We start from the raw sequence: 22,296 nt of genomic DNA, 5'->3' as shown, positions 1-22,296 counted from the left end.
GAATGGATTGGGTTGGAAGGGACCTCCAAGCCCATCCAGTTCCACCCCTGCCACAGGCAGGGACACCTCGCGCTGGATCAGGGGCTCCAAGCCCTTGGACACCTCTCTCCCCAGCCTGTGTCTTCTCCTGTCCCTGCAGACCTGCAGCTGTGGGCTCAGTACTAGCTTGTTCCCAGTGTGTTTCAGAGGGCACGTGGCTGGGAACCAGGAGCAGAGTCCTGCTTCCTTCATGACATCAAAGGGGACTCGTGAAATAACTCTGATGGGGAGGAGTGTGTAAAAGGGAGGGAGCAAAAGGAATCAAAACAGCGTTAGTGCAGAAATTTTCACTGAAAAGGATGGATCAAATAAACACTGAGATTAATTAATCACTAATGGCGTGGACTAAAGGTGACCCTTCAGCATTTACAAACTGAAGACAGCAGGGTCAGGATTGAAGAGCATTAATCTTACATTAGCAGAACTTGGTTCTTGCCAGAAGGGAGGAAGAAATCCCTTTAGTTCATGCAGAGGAAGCTGAAGCTTATTGCTTCCTGCCAGGTCCATGGCTGCGTTTTTATGAAACACCTGCAATGAAAAAAAAAGAGCATAAACCTGAGAAAATGGAACAGCCATCCCTGAGGAGAGCTGCAGCCAGCGCCCAGGCACCGCTCTCGCGCTGCTCCCCGCGGCCGGCACTCGCGGGTCAGGGGCCGCCGGCCACGCTCTGTGCAGCGGAGCCCAGCGTGGTTCTGTCGATGGTTATTAATAACACTGGATCAATTACAGCGAGCAACTGGGAAAAGGGATTTTGAAATCCTTCCTCTTTACTGCTGGAGTTTGTGTGTGTGTGCATGTGCAGCGCTGGCAATACAAGCCACCAGAGATGAGCTATAAAAGGTGCTTTCTTTTGCCTCCAAGTCCTGCTCTGTGGCTGCTCTGTAGCATGCACCAGATGCAGCAGCACCAGCACAAGGCCTGTAACCTCCTTCCAAATGGTAATCAATCCCCCAAGACCCAAACACACTTGTAATTTACAACTCTGCTAAAATGAACGTTATTTCAAGCTAAGCGTATTCTCCAAGGTGCAGGAGGAATGTGGCAGCTTTCCTGCTGACAGCGGAGTTTCTTTTTTAAATGTCACGCATTCACTTTCATTACTTCCAAATAATTGCCCAAAAGATCAGCAGCCGGGCGAGCAAGAGCGTTTTATACCACGGGTTGTCCTTTCCATCACTGTAAAACACGGCTGCAGGGACCGGGTCTTGCTCATGGTTTGAAACCACTGTCTGTTCAGCCCGGGGGCTGCGGGAGCAGGGGCTGGAGACCCTTGAAAGCAGTGAGGTTGGGGCAAGCTCTGCCCGACGTGCAGTGTCCTGCCTAAGGATGTCATCTTCATTGGTTTGAGGCTATTTGGAGGTGTTGTTGGGGATTTCTTGTGAACCATCCTACAGTGCTGGGCTCTTTCCCCAGGTAACAAGAGCTAGGATGGGAGGAATTGGCCTCAAGTTGCGCCAGGGGAGGTTTAGATTGGCTATTAGGGAACATTTCTTCACTGAAAGAGCAGTGAAGACTTGGACCAGGCTGCCCAGAGCAGTGGTGGCGTCTCCATCCCTGGGGGGGTTCAGAGAATGTGTGGCTGTGGCACAAAGCAGGGCAGGGCATTCTGCAGATTCACTTCAGAAGAGTCTTCCCAGATCCCGTGAGTGGAAAGTTGTGAGAGAAAGGGGACAAGAGGGAGTCCCAGTGCTGTGGGACTGCTTCCTCCTCCTCTTTCTCCTCCTTCTCCTTCTTCTCCGCCTCCTTTCTCTTCATTTCTCGCAGGAGCTGCCCAGAAACATCAGCCTGTGGAGGCAGCCCCATGCTATTGCACATCAGGTCCAAGACAAACTCCAGACCCTAGCTGTGAAAGCTCTGTGGGCTGTAATGAAAGCCCTCAAGGAAAACTGTAAATATAGGAGCTATTGGCAAAATTTGGATCTGGCTTTGTGCTGGAGCTCCCGCTCCCACAGTGGGAGATTGGATCCCGGGAATTGGCGCACGCCTGTGTTTTAGTCTATATTAAACAGCTGGAAAACAAGATCTTTTTAATCTAGACGTGTGTTTCTTCCTCCACTGAAAAGAGAAAAGGAAGGGCCGGGGCAGGGGGGTTGACATGGAACAAAAAGCAAAAGCTGTAATAAAGCCCCTGGCTCACGCGAAGCATGAAGGAAAAGCAGTCAGGAGCAAAAAGCCAGTACCACTGTTAGTTTCCCTGCAGCTTCTAATCCAAGGCCTCATATCATCTGAGAGCTCAAATCATTAGCAGATAATGACGTTCTTCTATGGAAAAGAATTTCTTATGGACACTTTGGCCAGTGCCGAGGGCTGTGTGAGCAGCTCTGGAATCTGAAACCCTGTCTGATGCTGCACGGCCAGAGCAGGGCTGCGTCCTTGCCCCTGGTCAGTTCATTTCTGATGGGGAAGGTTGTTTGCTGTTATAAGAACATAGATACTTGCTGGGAAAACATATTTCCACTAGAAAATAAGGTGGTTTGGATGAAAACACCAAGATTTTAATTGGTAAAGCAAAATGTTTTGAGTTTCACTGCTCTGGGTTTCTGAAGGGAGAGGGAGGGACAGGAATTCCTCTGGTTTTAAGTTGCTTCTCTTGAAAAATGCCTATGGAGCGTTTTCCAGATTATGAGGAATTATTGAGAAACCAGCCCTGGAGCAACCTGCTCCCCCTTGTACTTCAGACTGAGCATTTCGCCCTGCTCTGCTCACCTGGGCCCCTTGTCTTTAGGGGATGACACCGTCACGGTGCCCCTCTCCCCGTTGGAGATGACAGTGCGGCATCAGTGGTGAAGGTGGCAGTTGTAGCACATTCCGTTGCTTTTCAGCTGTGCCCAAGGAGCACCCAGGAGCTGCTGAGAGCCTGAGGCATTCCTGAGCTGGTGCCTTGGAGGGTACGAGCTTCTCGGCCCATTACCACTCTCCTCAGCCTCGTGCCGCTTAGCTGGGCTGACAGCAGGTCCAGACTTGGGGCAATGTCATCCTGGATGCGCTCCGTGTCCTCGTTCTGCGGGGACACAGAACCCACCGTGCTTGCAGCAGGGTTAAATCCAAACCTATGGGAGACGATGGGATAATCCATCGCTCCCAGTCACTGTGGTGGGGCTGCTGGCCCCAAGGATTTGGGTCTGAAACTCATCCAAAACATCCTGACAAAGTGAGGAATATTGCGTCGTTTACCCCGCCATGCACGAGGTGTGGAGCCATGGTGTCCCTCTCCCCAAAAGCCTGCAGAGAAGGCAGAAGCAGACCCCGATTTCCCTGGGGCTGCTGTTGCAGACACGTGTCAATTCTGTCTCAGTGAGGGGTTTAAGCAGTTGGTTCTATCTCAGTGAGGGGCTTAAGCAGACAGAGCCCAAGCTCTGTACTGCCTTGTGTTCCCCTCTTCGCTCCCGTGGGAGTGCAGGGTACTCGAAGGAGCGGGGCCGAAGAAGCCCGGGCAGAGCAGGGGGAAGCTCTGTGCTCCAGTACCTCGTGTCCTCTGCATAAATGCAATTTCCCCATGTGTCAGAGGGAAGCGTTACCGATAACGCACTGTGTGTGTCTCTGACCCAGTAAGTGCTGAAATCACAGATCTCATTATTCTGACATGATAGAATTTTTTTCCCTCCCCGCTGCAACCCTGCTGCTGTTGTTTTCCAGACTGCAGACATAATTGCCGAAGGTGCAAAGCCTCCGCAGACAAATACGTCTTGCCTACTTCCCTAAATCTAGCAAAATGCCAACTCTGTGTGTGCATAAGAAGACGCTTTTAGATCTCGCTCGTAAGCAGCCCCTATTTCCATAGGGTGCCAGTCACAGCCTGGCTTACCTCTGGGGATGCGCGAGACGGAGCGGAGCAGGGAGAGGCGCTGAGCTCCCAGACAGCTCCCAGGCTTGAGGTTTCAAGGTGCCAGGCAGCGTGTGCCCTTGGGAGTGACACAGCTGGGGACACGAGCCCTGTAGAGAGCGGACCTGGGTATCCATCGCACTTGTTCTCCCGCACGGGCATCTCTGGGACCAACCACGTCTGGCTGGGTTGAACAGTGAGGGACCCTCTCTCTGGCTGGTAGGGGCTTGTGGCAGCACTTTTTGGGCTGCTTCCAAGATAAAGGACATGTGAGGACACTGAGGCTTGCAGGGATGTGGGCAGCCCCTGCACCACAGTAGCTGCATCTCAGCTAACGAGCTCTCGTAATGGACAGCACTCATTAGCTTGCACACTGTCATGGAGCAAGCCTGCTTACAGGGTCTGTGTGAGCATCTCCGCTCTGCGCTGAGGAGATACAGCTCCCCACGCAGATCTCTGCTTTCTGCTGCCACCCAGACTTGCAGGAGTCTTGCTAGGAGGTAGCGGTCCATGGGGGACACCACAGCTTCTGGGAGCCTTTCCACTCAAGTGCTGAAGAAAGGTCATTTTTTATTGTAGTAAGGTCGGTTAAAAAGAAGAAAGATTGCCCCCGATCTCAACTTTTGTGATAATTTTTCTATCATTTTCCTTTTAGGTGGGTCAGGTGAAAATATCTGTTTGTAGCCAGGGTCTTGGGCAGATAAAGGGGCTCTTCTTAGAATCATAGAATCATTAAGCTTGGAAAAGACCTCTGAGCTCATCCAGCCCAACTATCAGCCCTTTTCAGGGTGACTGGCTCTCCATAGGACCATCTTGCCTGGTTAGAGGATATTTTCTCACTTTTATTTCCATCTTTCTGCCTGTTTCCTTATTTCACCTCTTCCATTGTGCTCCTTAGCAAACATTTTTTAATCAGCTTTATGAATCCAGCTTATTGGCAATAACCCTCGATGTTTTTAGTTGCAGCATCATTAGCTCAGCCACGCAGTAATGCAGCAATTAAGCACAGCCTTAAACAGAGTGGGTAGGGAGGAAGAGTTAGAAAGTTTGCTGTTCAGGAGCAGAAAACAAGGACCATCACCCTGAGGACCTTGAGCTGTGGAAAGCAGGAGGCTCCAGGGCAGAAATGCCATTAAGAGGATCTGCCAGGTGTGAAGTCCCAGCTGAGCCTGTCTTGCATTCTCCTAGACCGAGGGACTTTCAAAGCACCTGCATAGCGTGCAGAGCTCAGCAGATGGTAGGAAAGAGGGGAAGGGTGAATGTTAGGGCACTTGATCAGGGAGTACAGGGATAGGACAAAGGGGAGTGGGTTTCAGCTGGAAGAGGGGGGATTGAGATGAGGTCTTACACAGAAATGTTTTGCTGTGAGGGTGGGGAGGCCCTGGCCCAGGTTGCCCAGAGCAGGCGTGGCTGCCCCATCCCTGGAGGGGTTCAAGGCCAGGTTGGATGGGGCTTGGAGCCCCTGATCCAGTGGGAGGTGTCCCTGCCCATGGCAGGAGGTGGGACTGGATGGGCTGTGGGGTCCCTTCCCACCCAAACTGTTCCATGATTCTATGATTCTATGAACTTTGAGTGTTTTTACAATGCTGCTGCATCTATACCCCTTTATTGCTGCTTTTCTTCAGAAATGTGTGCAGTGCCCCGATGCCAGTGAGCAGATGGTGTGTCCTTGAGCAAGGATCGGGTCTGAGAGGGGCGTGTGGGCTTCCACCACATCCAAAGCAGCTCTGCTCTTGGAGGGTGGACAAAATAACAGGACTGAGAGGTGATCTGTGTCATTTTCCTGCTGTCCCTTCTGTGTAGGATTTCGTCACCTCTGATCATTAATCAGAGATGAAAACCAGTTCCATATGATTAAGATCATCGGTGCCACACTTGAAATGAACTGTGACAGTGGAAAGGCAGCAGTGAAGCCTGTACTCCTGGAGAGCTGATGGGCTGGGAAACTGGAGTGCATAAAGGGTTCTTTACCATAAACCGATAAATCACTGGGATCAATAGACCTTCAGAGATAGCTCAGATATGGCTAAAAAGGAGAAAAGTGGTGAGTTAAATTAATCAGATAAACTGCTCACTGAGGGCTTTGGGAGAGCTCCTCTCTGCCAGGCTAAAGAACCATGAATAGAAACTCATGTCAGTGGTGCCCTCACCCACATGGACCCCAAAGTACCCAACAAACTCTCTAAGCATTTATCCTACTGACTTTCCTTTTATCTTCAAAGTTCCTCCTGCCCTTTGGGCTGGTGTAATTACTGCAGGGAGCTTGTGCGCAGGATTCTGAAATGAGATCTGAAGGGCGAGGAGATTGGGTCTCCTGGTCTGAGCAAGCCACCAGCACGATTTGCCCTTGTTGCAACTCCACGGGGAGAAATGAAATCAAATCAAAACCTGTGATTTAGAGTCAGGTAGAGCTCCTCGTCCAAAAGTGGCTGTGATTGCAATTCCTGCTCAGGGGGGTGTTAGGCACCGAAACCGTCTCTCATGGTGCTGGTGCGGTGGGCGGTGCCATCACTGGTGACTCTTTCACAGGAATAAAGCAGGTGACATTTCCCATCCTTGCCTGGTCTGACAGTACCAGCATCAGCTTCCCGTGAACCACGGGCTCAGGGCATTGCTCGCCTGCCTCTGCCCTCGCCTCCAGTGAAACCCAGTGATGCCTCGGCCCTTGCCCCAGGGGTGCCCAGTGAACCTGGGAGGATGCTTTCTGTCTGCTGCCTCATCTCATTCTCTTTGCTGCCATGGCCTGGGGGAGGGTTTTCATGTCTTTCATCCCCACAGACTCTGCTTTACCTGCTAAACCCGCCAGCCCTTGTGCAGGGCCCAAACAGCAGACAAGCTACCCAGAAGGAATTTCTCTCCAGCTCCCCAGGAGGTTTTGGCAGTCGAGTCTCTGTCCAAACAATCATTATTAAAGCTGTGTTCAAACACGCTCGTGTTTGCAGAGCAGTGCGGTAGGGGGTCGGCAGCAGAAGGGGGTGGGGGCAGGATGTGGGAGGAGGATCTGAAATCCAGTTTTTCCTCTTTATCCAGATGCTGATGAGCGATCCTAACTGTCTGGCACACTGAGTAGCTCTTAAGTCATAACATGCCTTGATATTTTGGTTCTGATTGGGAAAGTCAGCATCCATCTGTCCACCAGCACAGTCCAGCGGGGTCTGGGCAGACCCCAAGCCACTGGCACAGCGTCCGCTGTCCCTCTTGGAAGCAGGGCCATGATGTCAGTGTTACAGCTCAGAAACTGAGGCACGGGGAGATCTAGGACCCACGTCTTTCAATATTTGGGCACTCAACTGTTCAAAGCTGATGCGGTTGAGTACCAGAGTGGTGTTACGCGTGGTTGCAGCCGTTTGGGGATGCTGTCCTGGGCCATCACGGCCCCAAAGCTCCCGTTCAGATGCTGTGGGAAGCCCAGCAGGCTTCTCTCCTCCATGAAAACAGGAGTGGCCAGGCATCCAGGAGGACCTTGCCTGCCCTGGGTTTGTCAGAGGCCTTTCCCTCAGGATGCTGACCCTGCCTTTGGGATCTGGGTCCTCGCGTGGCTCTGGCAGAGGCATCTTTGTGCAAAGCTCTGGCTTCGCATCTCCCCAGTTAGAAAAATGCAGAGTGCAGATATTAACGTTTGTAAGAGGGTTCCCTGTGCGGTTGCAGAGGGAAGAAGCCACCCATCTCTCCTTCACCCACCTCTGGGACCTGCCCTGCGCCCAGTCCTGCCTCCTGCTGCACCATCCGTGGGGAGCGGGTGGGAAATCTCTCCTGGAGAAAAGCACTTTGCAGGTTGGCCTTTACCATGCACAATGGAAATCTGGCGGCTGCATCCGCCGCTTAAGAGCCTTCCCCTTGTGCAATAACCTCTCATTATTTTTTAATGTTGTTGTAACTTTATGGCTTAATCAGTATTTGCAATTTGTTAGTAGTCCAGGCTGCAATAAAATTGTTTTCCAGGTACTGAAACATCCTATCAAGGTTTGTAAAGCAGTGGTTCTTAGTTTATCACGCTCATAAAAAGCACTGGCAACTTGACAGATATAATAACTTTTTTTATCAAGTGTCTAATTTGAGAGGAAATTAAGCCATACATTACATGCTGATCCGAGCTGGAATTGGAAAAAGACCCAGCCACCCCTTTCCCCACCCCTTCGAGTTTCCTTTCTCATCCCAGCCTCTTCTGTATGGAAAAGACTCTCGAAAACTGGCCGTGCCTCTGCATTCACTCTGCAGCATCCTCAGCCCGCATGTGGGTTTTTACAGGGCACTGCACACTTAATAAAACATTATTTATGTGCCCTGCATTGGTGTCACAGCAGTGAAACAATACCTTTCCTTTACTGCAGCAGAGCAGTGATTTATACGAGTGCTTGGAAAAGCTTCCTCGAAATGCAGTGCAGATGCTCCAGGCCGGTGTAAGAGCCTCTGTCTGGGTTACTCACAGGCTGAGGTTTTTACCTCAGGCAGGTGATTGTGGGCGCTTCCATTTACAGCTTCCCTAACCACAGGCAGGGACATGGGATCAGGGGCTCCAAGCCCCATCCAGCCTGGCCTGGAACCACTGCAGGGATGGAGCAGCCACCCCTGCTCTGGGCAGCCTGGGCCAGGGCCTCCCCACCCTCACAGCAGAACATTTCTGCCCAAGATCTCATCTCAATCTGTCCTCTTTCAGCCTAAAACTGTTCGCCCTCATCCTCTCCCTGCCCTCCCTGATCCAGAGCCCCTCCCCAGCTTTCCTGGAGCCCCTTTCTGTACTGGAAGCTCCTGGAAGCTCCTCTAAGGTCTCCCTATAAGTGGTACCCAAATGCTGATAAACAATTGAGTAATTAATACAAATCGCCCGGAGAGAGTGTTCTAAACCCAGACTTCCCAAGCGATGCTCAGGTCTCCCATCGTCTCCGCAGGCAGAGCCCCTCATCCTCCAGCGCTGCAGAGTTCAGACTCTGTTGAGACCAGAATGAATTTGCTCTGGAAGCCTGGAGTAAAAGTCAGATGCCTCCTACAAGCCCACACACTGTATTTGTTTAAATTTTCATGCTAGTGAATGGCTGTGACACAGGAGACAGGTTTATGGAGAGCGAAAAAAAATGTTGACAAATGGCCCAGTAATCAAGTGGAACATGCAATAAATCATTGGTGTGCCAATAACACTTCCCGGACGAGTTGCGAAAGGTCATTACGATGCCACCATGTATCATGCAGCGCCAAACAAAGCAAACAGAACATGTTGGGAATAGGATTATGGGAGAAGCATCTGTCAGTTCTAATTAAGAATTAACTGTGGATCCTATATAAAAAGATGTGTGGTTTATTCCTATCGCCCTCCCTTTCCCACTTAGCTCTCCATTTTTCCCTCTCCAAAATAAAACTCAATTACTTAAAAAAAAACCCTCTGTCATTTAATCTATTCAAGAGCAGCGAAAATAACCCGATGTGACAGAAGAGTGAGGTCTGGAGGGGAGGGACAGGCTTCTCTGGCTTCTGCAGCCTCTGTAGCATGCAGGAGGGAGGCTCAGAGCCTGCCCAAACTGCCTGAGATCCCAGAAATCCTTAGGCATCTCTAAATCATGGAATGGTTTGGGCTTGAAGGGACCTCAAAGCCCCCACGGGCAGGGTCACCTGCCACTGGATCAGGGGCTCCAAGCCCCATCCAACCTGGCCTGGAACCCCTCCAGGAACGGGGCAGCCACCACTGCTCTGGGCAACCAGAGTCACACATCACTGCGGTTGCAGAAGGCAGAAAATGTACAAACCAAAACATTTCAGTCCCTGTTGGTGTCGATGAGGGGTGGAAATAGGGAGAGCTTGGAGGTGGAGATGCCAAAAAGATGGTGGCAACCAAGAGGAGGAAATGCAATCAGAATAAGTGCCAGTAAAATAGAGCAGAACAGTTAAAAAGAGAGGGAACCCAATACAGAAGAGGCATGGGGCAACCTTGTGATGTGGGGGGACGAGGGGACTCTTGAGTCCGTTTCACATGAGCTCCTCCTGCCACAGCGAGGGTTGCTCAGAAGCATCCCCACCTCTGTCACAGACCTCTGGGGGTTTATCCCCTCCAGTGATAGTATCTGTTATTGGCACTGGGTCTCACCCAAAGGTGCTGGGAGGGCTGGGTCTCAATTCGTTTCCCTGCTCAGCCACGTCCACCTTGGGGAGCCAAGCCCCATGCGCAGCCCACCACCCCTGTTGCTGCGAGGGACCCTCCCTGCAGAAGCATCTCAGAAATCCCCCCGGCACCTCCTTCCTTTCACCTTGTCTCCCCTCTCCTCCTTCACCTCCCCTTTCTCTCTCTCCCCATTAATCTGAGTTGTGTTTTATCCTGTGGGCGCCTGTCCCAGGGCTCCTGCTGTGAGGGCTGTGCAAGCAGCATGCTTTTCTTTATTATTATTATTTTTCCCTTTCTTCTCTTCTATATTTCCAGGCCTCTTTTCTGCTTAAGTTTGCATTTCTTCTTTTTCTTTCCTTTTTTTTTTTTTTTCTTTTCCTTTCTGCTGACTGAGACAAGACCGTGTCCTACTTCAACATCCCAGGATTTGTTACAACTTCAAGGTGCAGGTTTATGGCCACGCTTGTCCCGTTTATGGTACAGTTCTTCTTATGGGTTCTAATAAACTTTGTAGCTCCAGGGTGCTCTTAAATCCTGATATGAAAGATAGAGAAGAATCATTATTTAGTCCAACTAAATATAAGATGCTTCACCCTTGAAGGCTGAGGATAATGTTTCTTTCACAGGTGTGGAAAGACCCATAATTCCTGTGTACAGCAAGTGCAGCTGCAGGGGAAAAGAATCAATTCTCCCCATGGAAATGGCTCCGTCCATGTGGGATGGGGAGAAACAATGCCAGCTGGGAGGGGCGCAGCCTAAGCGGGATGCTCTAGCACAGGGAGATGGCATTAAAACTCAGTAGAAGTTGCAATAAACTGAAAGTTGGTGAGAAATCCAGTGGGAGGTGTCCCTGCTCGTGGCAGAGGGTGGAGCTGAGGGGGCTTTGAGGTGCCTTCCAACCCAAACCGTTCCGTAAAGGCTTCACCAGCCTTTCTTTTTCCCCCCTTTTTTGATGTATCATCTGTTGTTGCTGTTATTCCTGCTTGTGAATGAATGATTCGGTGTCACTTTTGGCTCGGGTCCGCCTGGCTGGTTTGGTCCGTCCCGCAGGAAGCTCCGGGCAAACCCAGCAGCGCAGACAAACACGGAGCCTCTCCATGAGGTCGTGGCAACAACGAGTCAGCCCCGGCCCGACAGACTGAAATAGCAACCTGCCAGGAAACTTTCCTGTCCTGTCGCTGATCCCTTGAACCGGTTACTCATAATTTCTGTGGTTCCCGCAGGCCTCCAGCGTGGCCCCAACCGTCCCAGCTGTTAATAGATCCACCCTCTCAGCAGCCAAGTGCAGGAAGGCAGTGCTGTCACTGAAATACCTGTTTGGTTGTGCTCACATGTACAAATAATTGTTCTAAAGCCATTGAAAAGGCCACAGAACAAGACACCAGCTTGTCTGCTTATTCAGGTTTATGCAGATTTTTAAAGGGTGTGTTTCCCTAAGCTCTAAGTGTCCTTGACACACGTTGAAACTCATCACAAATCACACCTGAAGCGCAGCCATGGAGTTTTAGCAGAGTGGAGGCTGCAAGCCAGGGCACAGGGAGCCTGAATACCCTCCTGCAGCCTCCAGAGGTAACAACGACCTTTGGCTCCAGGCTGAGCCACGCTGGGAACAGCGAGATCCTCCCAGAATGTGCCTTTCTAGCAGCCTCTCCACATTTATACTGCGCGGGCTCCTCCTCAGCAGATGTTCAAGACTCAGCACTCAGGCTTACACGGAGCTACTTCCAAAACAAACCATCTGGAAAAGAAAACAGCAAACTATTTGCAAGCTATTTCCCTCCTCCTCCGCTGCAGCCCCCCCCGCCCAGAGTCCCCGATCTCAAAGTCACAGGGAAGGATTGGAGAGGACAGAAAGTGGGAACGGAAGGAGCGAGTCACTGAAGAAGTGTTCCTGTCAAGGCTGCAGCTGTTCTTGTGAAACACGGCCAGGCAGCATGGCCGGCTCAGCACCCACAGTCCAGGCACCCGGGGGCCGAGCAGATCCAGGGAGCTTTGTCCGATGATGAAAAGTGTGGTGCCAGATGCAGGGGGAGCCAGGAGGATGCTCAGGGGCTGGACCTTCTTGCTCTTTGCTTTTCCTCCCACTTTAAAACGGAGCTGATAGCTTCAGCCCCCAAAATGGGAAGGCTGTTTTGGTTTTCGCAGTTGGGCGCTGTCAGGAAGGCTGCAGCTGGGATGCGGTTGCCCTCCCGCAGGTCCTGCGGGGCTGCGATGTCTCCAGTTTCCTGTAGCTATCCGCAGCTCTTCATGCTGGTGTGTTGAGCCAAAACGCAGTCACGCATTTTTCTTCCTTCAGTTTCCAGAAACATGAGAGAAAGTGCTCCCTCCCGCTGCAGGAGGGGATGTGAGGACAATTTCTCCAAGAGACAGGTCTGGGCTTCATCTCCTGCAACCAGTTCCAGCCTCGAGCAGTGGCTGGGGGCCCTGCCAAAAGGCTGTTTGCTGCTGGTGAGAAGGGCCTGTCCCCTCTCCCATCTCTCTAGAGACCTGGCAATGAGCAACGTGCACCTCGGTGTCCCCGCTGGGGACAGCCCACCTGGCCTCATCGGCCTCCTGCATGAGAGCCATGCTCCCACTCAAAGCCAGAGCAGTAAATCACAGGAGGACCAAGACAGAACCTGCTCCTCACCCCTTTTAGAGCATCTGCAAGATCAACAGAACTTTTTCTGCCCCCTGGCAGTTTTAAACTCATGGTGCTTTATGCCAGTGGCTGAATCTCACTGCTAACTGTGACAGCGGGGCGGGTTGCTTAGGGACATGGTTTAGTGTTTGATAGGAATGGTTGGACTTGATGGTCCAGTGGGTCTCTTCCAACCTGTTGATTCTATGATTCTATGATTCCTGCTGAGCATGAGGGTGTCCGTCCCCACTAGCACTGCAGACAGGATGGGCCATTTATCCCCACTCTAAATACTCCCTTTCTAGAGTTTCTTGTACCCACATCGTTAGTGAAGAGCAGTTTCCAGCAGGCATAGGTTATGCTGGCCACCTTCCCTGCACACCCAGCTAGCGCTGCTCCTCCCTGGGTACAGGGCTGGTTGCCTGACGATGCTGGAGGCACAGGATCTTCCCTCCCTTTCTATCCACTTCCCAACATAATTTCTCAACATGCTTTTCCAGCTTTGGGAAAAGCTGAATTTAAACAGAGCGCTTTGGGCATTTTCCACATGCAGGATTATTACAATTACCATTAATAGTAATAAAAGCGCACGAGGTTTTGTAAGTGTTGCTGTTACCTCTGGTGGGCATGTGAGAGCCCGTTCCCGAGCAGGCTCTGAGCCCCGTGTTACGCCGCTATTAGATTTTCTGCTTGAGGGAGGAAGATATATGGCAACAATTGAAGTAGGAAATGTGCAGTGCTCCAGGAGCTCGGCGTAGCTCTGCCTGTGAAGGGCACATTTCTGTGTCAAAACTGCGATGGGAAATACATGCGTGAGCTGCGATGCAGCGTGTGGGCACGTGTGCTCACAGCCAGTGTTGGCATCCATGTGCCATGTAGGTGCATCCCTTGCCTTTATCTTTTTAGGGATCCCTCTGGTCCTCCGCTTCCCCAACTTCCCGGCCGGCTTTCTGCATAGCCTAGGAAATTGGGTAATGAAAGCCGAGTCGTACATTCCTGCTTTATATTTCCAAAGAAGCAAGTGTGACTGTCAGGTTTACAAAAGATTGTTTATGTTCAGTGGCGTGAAATGGGGAGCGAGTGTGCGGAGCAGCGCGAGAGAAAGACTGCCCTGCCCGGGCTGACAGCGCTGCATTCATCCTCCACGCTACAGCAGACAAAGCGCTGGTGCTGCCTGACAGGGGCCATAAATCACCGCTGGGAGATGCTGTACCTACAGCTTATACCATTCCAGATGACAAACATGCAATAATCCACACAGCGCAGCACTTTTTCTCCCCTCTCTCTCCCTCAGACTCACCGGTGCTTAAGTGACGGCAAGAGGCAGGGAGAGGAGGAAACCTGCAAAGCCTGGTTCTCCTGGAAGGAGCAGGGGAGGTCGCTGATGCAAAGCCACTTGTTTCCCAGCCCCGTCCCACCTTGCAGCTGCCCCAGCTCCCTCCTGCTCGGTCACTGACAAGTGAAAATCGTAGAATCATAGAATAGTTTGGGTTGGAAGGGACCTCAAAGCCCATCCAGTTCCACCCGTGCCATGGGCAGGGACACCTCTCACGGGATCAGGGGCTCCAAGCCCCATCCAGCCTGGCTTGAACACCTCCAGGGATGAGGCAGCCCTGCAGGCTGGGGTTATGCTCTGAAAATGTCCCCAGCAGGAGCCACGGTCATATGGGAATCCTGCCTTTCATTTGGAAAAGTAAACCTGGAGAGCTTGACAGCATGGCTGGATGACACCTTAAATCTTGAAGTGCATAAAAAGAATCCTAACTGGTTTGTTTTGTTTTAATGTCTGAAACCTCCCGGTTTGGAGGCTGGGGGAGCAGGATGCGGAATTGCCATATAAATACAAGGACTGTGTCAGTTCAGAATTGCTCCGCTGTTCTCAGCGGGCTCGCTCACGGGAAGAGTGAGGTTTGGACGTGATATAGGAACACCAAAAATAGTAATAATAGTAATGAATCCCCGTTCAGCCACTCCTCCCTGCTGCAAGCACAGGAGCATAAAACCCAAGATGCAAAACGCAAGCCCTGTCTCGTGGGAAGAAGGAAGCTCAGAAAGCTGCTGGGGTAAAAAAATACCTAAACAAAAAACAAACCAAACCAAGCCAAGGCAGCTTTTCCTCCAAAGTGCAGCCGTGTTCACAGCAAACAGGAGATGAAAGGGCCATAAAATGGAGCCGCTGTCTGAAGGCTGCACCAGCACATATATCCTGATGTGCCGGGAGTACCTGCCTCTGCCATAGCCTAAACTTCTGATGAACCAATGTGCTTCAGAGCGCATTTATATGCAAAGGCGTATAATATGTCCCCTGTATCTAATTATCTGTCAACCTGAGGCAGTTTGTTTTCCAAATCGGCCTCTCGGCTGTGACTTTATGAGGTCGTAAAGAAAACGGTGCCACTCTCGCGCTGGAGCACCAGGAGAGCCTGGATCAACAAATTACCATCTTTAATGGTGTGTCCTCACGCAAGCTCACACCCTCCGGTGTGTCCCGGCACGGCGACCGCGGAGCCTGGGCACCCAGGGGCAGGATGGTGTCCTGCTCTGCCCTCGCTGCCCACAGGGACCACCTGCCCCTCTCTAACCCCGACGGAGGCGTCGCAGAGGTTACCAGGCACCAGCCGTGAACTCCAGCCCCTCAGCTGCGAGAGCAACACCAGCACCAGCCAAAGCCGAGCTGTGGATTCCTCTGCCCACGCTGCTCCTGTGATTAATGATAGAAAGGAATTAAAAAGAAAGAGGAAAAAAAAGAAAAGAGCGAGGGAGAAGGGAGGGGAGCGGGTCAACAGCTGAGTGCAAGGCAAGTCGCTAGACAGGGAGTAATTAAGATACTTGGGTAAATATGATTAATAAGCTCAAACTGGCAGGGTGTGCAGTAAACAAGGGCTAACCAGATGGTACCCTTTCCTTCCTGACAGTGCTGCAAGCTTTGTAAAAATACGAAGGAAGGCTCTGGATCCTCCCAGCGCTCGGGAAGGAGGGAGGATGCAGCACGAGGCCAGGGCGGTGAATCACCTGATAGGAATGAGAGACATTTCCCCCTTCATCACATCCCAGTCGGGGATCGCTGCGAGGGGAGAACACGCGGCTGTTGTTGCCGTGCTGGGATGGCATCGCTGCCAAGCCTCGGGGCCCGAGCCTGAGCTCAAGCTGCCTTCACTCAGTGGGCAGCAGGGCACGGCAGCAGCAGTGAGTGCCCTCGTCATAGAATCATTGAATAGTTTTGTTGGAAAAGGCCTTTGAGATCATCCAGTCCAACCGTACCTGTCCACTACAAAAGCAGATCCCTGAGCAGCTCATCCATTCATCTTTGAAACCCCTCGGGGCTGAGTGCAGGGGAGGGGTGAGTTCTCTGCTCCTGCTGGCCCCGCGCCGCGTGAGCCCATGGCTGAGCGCCGGCCAGAGCTCCCTCCAGCCTTCCCACCACTGCAGGTGCTTCATTCCCAGCAGGAGCCAGTCAGGAGATTCCCCACTAAACACTTCTCTGTCAGAAGATGCCATTTCACCAAAGGTGAAACATTTGCGGAAATGCACTGATTTTGATGAAATTGCATTTGGAAAGAAAAATCAAAGGAGAAAATCATTTCGATAAGGCCAAAGCATTTCAGTTTGACCTTTTAGGAATTAAATGGCATGGGTTTTTTTTTCCATTTCTAAAAGCATTTTATTTTGCTGCACTATATATATATATGTATCTATAAGAGCTATTGGAACCAGAATTAAATGCTGTGATTATCCCAACAAGTGATGATGTGTTTCCCCCAGTGCAGTATTGCAAGAAATTAAGCCCAAATATCCTTCTGGGAAATCTAAGGTATGAAAAACCCTGGTTCTCCTGCCATTCTTGCTGCTGGGAGGTGCTGTCAAAGGCCTCATCCCTGCTCTGGGGCTGAGGAACAGGCAGTGCTGCTTCTCCTGGCCCAGGTGACGGGACTGCGTGCACTGTCCTTGCCCTCCTGCGTGCTCAGCTTGTCCTCATAAGGTGCTCAAATCAGAAGGGATGCTCACGTCTGTCATCGTTCCTTGACTGCAGGCTAGGAGCCAGCCTTGAGCATGGCTCCGGGTCTGAGAGCCCCTAAAAGCTTTTGTGCAGCCTTGTGATGCCACGAGCTGGGCATTTCATCCCCTACGCTCGTACACAGCAGAGCAGCTCCGCAATATGTCCAGGGTCTCCAAGCTATCAGTTTTCATTTGACTGTTTACTGTCCAGGACTTCGAAACTAAAAAAATCACCAAGCAGCCCCAGGTATGAACGCCAGATTAAATCAGCACTCAGCTCTCGATTTCCTCAGGACAAGGATTCTCTTTTTTCCCGTCTGAAAAGTTCCTACTGATAATGAGAACAGTAAATGTTTTATCTTTACAGGGAGACAGGCAGAACAATGGGCACAGGAGGAGATCTCTGCATCACGAAGATGTCACCCGAGGAGCTGCCTGCCACCAGGTCCTGCTCGGTGCTGGTTTCCCCCACAATGTACAATTTGCACTGCACGTAAGTCGCTTCGTGATTGTAGTCAGCTGCTCCTGGGCACAGAGGCTGCGCTGCAGACCCAGAGTGTCGCTGCTGATCCTGGTGGGTCTCGCCTTCCCATCCCGAATAACAATGCTGCCTTGCTGCCACCTTGCTTGGCAGCGTCCCTAGGGCAGGAACTGTCTCTGCCTGTCTGCAGGCACCGTGTTTAACACCCCTGTGCCATGGGTGAGGGCCCCTGGATGCTTCCTGTCGTGAAAAGTGGAGTGAGACCTTCATGGAATCATAGAATGGTTTGGGTTGGAAGGGACCTCAAAGCCCATCCAGTTCCAACTCCCTGCCACCATACTTACTCTTCAGGGCTGCTCTCAATCCATTCTCTGCAGCCTGTGTTTGTGCTGGGATTGCCTCGACCCAGGCGCAGGACCTTGCCCTTGGCCTTGAACTCCATGAAGTTCACACAGCCCCACCTGTCCAGCCTGTCCAGGTCCCTCTGGATCCATCCCTTCCCTCCAGCGTGTCGACTGCACCACACAGCTTGGTGTCATGGGCCCTCAATCCCACTGCTCGTGCCTCTGACAAAGATGTTAAACAGTATTGGTCCCAATACCGACTCTTGAGGAACGCTGCTCATCGTCGGTCTGCACTTGGACATCAAGCCATGGACCACAAACTTTGTTGGGAAGCTTCAAGGTACCTCGAGGCCGCAGGAATAGCCAGTGGGTGGGATAGAGACCAAAGATTAAGAAGAAATTTCGGCTCATTGGCAGGGCACATATTTTTCTAATATAAAAGCAAATGGGGGAACCCTTAAATAAATTGACTCTATAAAAATGTCCTTTTGTATTACCGCCTCACCTTTGCAAGGAGAAAACACCAAGGTTTATTTTCGCCGCTCCCAAATAAAAATATCATTGCAGCTTCATAATTTCACGGAACCAACTAGCAATCCTGAGCCACTGAAACAGCAGCAACCCCCGTCGGTCCCAGCACCCGCCTGGCTGCAGGAGCAGCTGCCACGTAATTACACGTCCTCGTCACAAGTGCGGAGAAACAAGTTGTGGCATTTAGGAAAGGTCTGCAAAAATAGGTGTCAGACCTTAACTAATAGTGATTGTCCTTCCATTCTGCTCTAATTTACATTTAATTCACACATTTCATTTCCATTTAAAATATGATTACAGTGTTTTGAAGCACATCTCACCTGTCCCCTCCGATTACGGCGGGATGAGGATAACGCGAAGCAGCAGGAGCAAGGGCTGGTTGCCCTGGGTCTGGGCTGTGGGATGGTGAATGCACAGCACTGTTCTCCAAGCTGGAGAAGGGGACACAGAGGACTTCCAAAAACCATCACCCAAGCAGGGACAGAGAAGAAAAAGCAAGTCCTTGCCTGGGATGGGGAGGGTTCACCCTCGCCTGGAGCAGATACGCAGCGAGGATGAAATTCCTTCCCCCTGGAGAGCCCTTCATAAAACCTGGGTGCTATTTAAGCCATCAAACAAGAAATTCAACAGGACAGAAGAGGAGCGCAGGCTGTGTGGCATCGGTAGCAATCGTGTGCTGTTATCTGGCCTGATCTTAAAGGAAATCTTAATTTCTCCAGGGTGTAAAGCATGTTCATGCTGCTCTCCCTGTGCTTGGCCTCAACCAAGCGTATCCCAGTGCGGAGCTGAAATACAGCAGGGGACGGTGCTGGGGCATTTCTCAAGCTGGGTTTCACCCCAGACAGGAGCGTGGAGGTGAAAGCCAGTTTGTAAAGTGCTTTTTGCCAGGACAAAGGGAGAAAGTCACTAGAAGAAGGGAGGACCCTGGGGAGGCAGCCATCCCTCCTGCGTCTGGGGACAGGAGCATCCTCAGGGGAGATCTTGACATGCTTACAGTCTGCTCTGTTAGTTTTAAGATGTGTTTATTTGTGTGGCTTCTCTGAAGAACATTCATGGCACTGAAAGAGTGGTGAAGACTTGGACCAGGCTGCCCAGAGCAGTGGTGGCATCTCCATCCCTGGGGGGGTTCAAAGAATGTGTGTCTGGGGCACCTTGGGACGTGGTTTAGCAGGCACGGTGAGGTTGGGGTGGCAGTTGGACTGGGTGAGCTTGGAGGGGCTTTTCCAACCTCAGTGATTCTATGATTTGATGAACAACAGTTTCTGGAGTGTCAAAATCCTTCCTGTGGATCAGAAGTTCCCAGCGGCTGCCCAAGCACAGCTCGAAGCGCCAAAGACGCTGCCCAGAAACCACCACTAGCCCTTCAAGAGCCGCCCCCTCGCCCTCGGGATTCGGGGAAGGAAAAGTTTACCTCTTCCCACTGAGGTCTTTCAGAAGAAAACACAAAAATTCTTGCCTAGGAAATAAATCCAGCTCACCCTCCCAACCATGTTCTCATCCCACGTCTCCTCCGCGCTGCACCCACCCCCCGAGCCCCGAAAAGGCAGCGACACACTGATTAATATCTGCTACGTGTAGGGGAAAACAACAGCCCTGTAAACAGTATTATTAACCCATGGGCTGGCAATAAATCAGTGTGAGAAGGTGACCTCAGCAATGCTGGAGTAATCCTGTGTGTCAGGGTAAATTTATGAGGCCAATTTTATTGGCCTGTATGACCCAGGCTCCTTGGAGATGTCTCAGTAACAAATCCAATCCATATCATTTATTAGCTCGGTACAGTGTCAGCTCGACGCATAGGAGGGATCCCATTAAAACGTATTGCTCCCTCTGCAAAAGATGGGCACAAATAAGCTGTTGGATAATTGTCGGCTGCAAGGGGCCCCCGATTAAGAAATCGCTCATTGTAGATTTGCTCTCGGGTCCATAAAGCTGGGGCTGAAAGGGCTGGGGGTTGGGTTTGCACCACCCGCCTGCGCCGGGCTGAGTGCTGCGCTCCAGGAGCAGCGTGCGAGGCTGAGAGAGCTGGGGATGTTCAGGCTGGAGAAGAGAAGGCTCCAGGGAGACCTTAGAGCAGCTTCCAGTGCTGAAAGGGGCTCCAGGAAAGCTGGGGAGGGGCTTATTACAAGGGCAGGTAGTGACAGGACAAGGGGGAATGGCTTTAAATTGGAAAGGGGAAAATTTAAATTAGACTTTAGGAAGGAATTCTTCACGAGGAGGGTGGGGAGGCCCTGGCCCAGGTTGCCCAGAGCAGGGGTGGCTGCCCCATCCCTGGAGAGGTTCAAGGCCAGGTTGGATGGGGCTTGGAGCCCCTGATCCAGTGGGAGGTGTCCCTGCCCATGGCAGGGGTGGGACTGGATGGGCTTGGAGGTCCCTTCCAACCCAAACTATTCTGGGATTCTATGAGCCATGGCCACAGAGCTGCTGGTCTTGGGGAGTTCCCAGGTGAGCCCCCTGGACTCCTCAGGTGCTGGATGAGGACCTGGCAGCTCTGGGGGGATGCAGGGATGGCAGCAACACAGCAGGAGGTGCAGGATGTGACGGTGCAGGGATCTCACCAACACATCTCAAGAGAGCACTGCAGTGAGAGGAACAGCGAGGGGATTTTAAAGCTGTTAGAGGCTGAAACTCCTCCTCTGAGGCAGGAAAGCAGGAGGGGAGGGATCCTCCAGCCAGGCCTTGTGGGCAGTTCCGATAAAACACTCCATTTGGGAAGCCTCTCGTGGACCTCGGGGTGATGCGCGTGGTGCCCAGTGCCCTGGTGATGGGAGCAATCACACCTTCGCACCAGCACCTCCCAGATCTGATCTCTGTTGGCGAACCAGAGGCTGGTGGAGGCAGTTTAAGTCTGTTTGACTGTCCCTGTCATCATAAGGTTTACGGATGGTTAATTTATTCTTTATAGCACAGTCATTGATGGCTGTTAAATCACAAATGAGAGCCAATAAAGGGTGAATTGCAGCTGAAATTACACTGTTTATATGACAGCAGAGTGCTGGCTAAAAGATTCATATGCCGCTGATGAAGTACGTTATAAATTTTAATTACCATAGTTTGTACAAATGACATGTTTGAAATGCTATTGAGTAATGTGACCCTGATAATGAAACTATAAAATAAATCATTAACTTTCTGAATGAGCTTTTTTATTTCCATGCTGCATGAAGTAAACTTTCCAATTTATTCCATTGCAGCCTTCTTCTGGAAAAAAAAAACCTGCAGAGAGAAGAGTCACCAACCACCGCCTCCACTTCGAGGGACACTGAGAGGCAAAGCGAAGGAGGGATGAGCAGGACCGTGTCGGAAAAGACTGGCTGAAACCATCCAAAGCCCCGACCTGCTCCCGGTTTCACCCTGGTTAATGCAAGATGAAGCCTGGCTCCTGCAGCCACAGCCAGCTTAGCGCAGAGATAAGAGCAAGGCTCGAGAACCAGCTCTGAAGAGCCATAAAAATCACAAGCACAGAAGAGAGAAAATCTCCATTAAAGTCAGGGCGTAATTATAACTCGCTCGTTGGCCGGGGGCTTTGCAGCCTGAGCCGCTGGAGATCGCCCTGCCCTCCCCTGGGAGCCGCTGGGATCTGCCAGAGCTTTGAAGCGAGAGCGAAGGTGCCTGAGCTCCCGACTGCTCGACACAGAAGTGGAGATAATTCCATGGATGGGGGAGGTGAGATGAGTTTCGGCCCAGCAAGGGATTTCTGGGGAAGGAAGTGCAGACTGGGCAGCTATCAACCCAGCGTCCTTCAATCTGGCTCCGCTCGCTCAGGAGGAGGAGATGAATGCTTCTTAACGCTCTCTGGAAGTACCAGGTTGTTACCTTATCACCATATATTATTTATTTAAGGGAGGCGGGGCACAAAGCAAGATGGGAATGAGCCTGATGTGTCTTCTCCTCCCAGACACCAAAGTGCTGGGCTGGTGTCCCCAGGTGGCCACACTCACCCATCCCCTGGAGCAAGGGCACAGGGCTCCCCCCATCTGACAAATCCACCTCATCTGGGGCTCTCCAGCCCAGACCCACCAGCGTCGCTGGCTTCTTCGTCCCCTTAACTAACCTGGGTTCTTCACACCCCTCGTGTGGATATGAACCATTCCTATTCCCCAGCTTTTTCACACTGTAAATAAGCAACATGTCCATCTCCTGTGGCAAACAAAAGTCTCCAAATGAGCAGCAGGGAAAGGAAAAGGAAAGGGAATGCAGCAGGAGGTTGCACTGTCAAGTACCACAAGGCAGTTGGGTTTCAAGAAGTGAGGTAATTGGTGACACGTAATAACCTTTGTCATTCTTTGTGTGGGGATAGGAATGGGTCTTGTTCATCAAGACATCGCCTGCTCATCCCTGGGGTTCCCATGGGCAAGGGAGTCCTTATCC

At 51.5% G+C, this 22,296-nt stretch overlaps 1 long non-coding RNA gene across 3 annotated transcripts in view; it reads left to right on the top strand.

The window, feature by feature from the left end:
• The window catches only part of LOC138731632 (uncharacterized), a 153,228-nt gene extending 131,605 nt beyond the window's left edge, over positions 1-21,623 (top strand). For all 3 annotated transcript variants that reach the window (XR_011339183.1, XR_011339182.1, XR_011339184.1), the window contains 2 exons: positions 16,937-17,062; positions 21,120-21,623. This is a non-coding gene — a long non-coding RNA (uncharacterized lncRNA). The remainder of the gene's footprint in view (positions 1-16,936; positions 17,063-21,119) is intronic.
• The last annotated feature ends 673 nt before the right edge of the window (positions 21,624-22,296 follow it).

The sequence above is a fragment of the Phaenicophaeus curvirostris genome, chromosome 27 (genome assembly GCF_032191515.1).
Source record: "Phaenicophaeus curvirostris isolate KB17595 chromosome 27, BPBGC_Pcur_1.0, whole genome shotgun sequence".
In the NCBI taxonomy this organism is placed as follows: Eukaryota; Metazoa; Chordata; class Aves; order Cuculiformes; family Cuculidae; genus Phaenicophaeus; species Phaenicophaeus curvirostris.
Note: the sequence above shows the minus strand (reverse complement) of the source record. Positions and strands in the feature narration are given on the sequence as shown.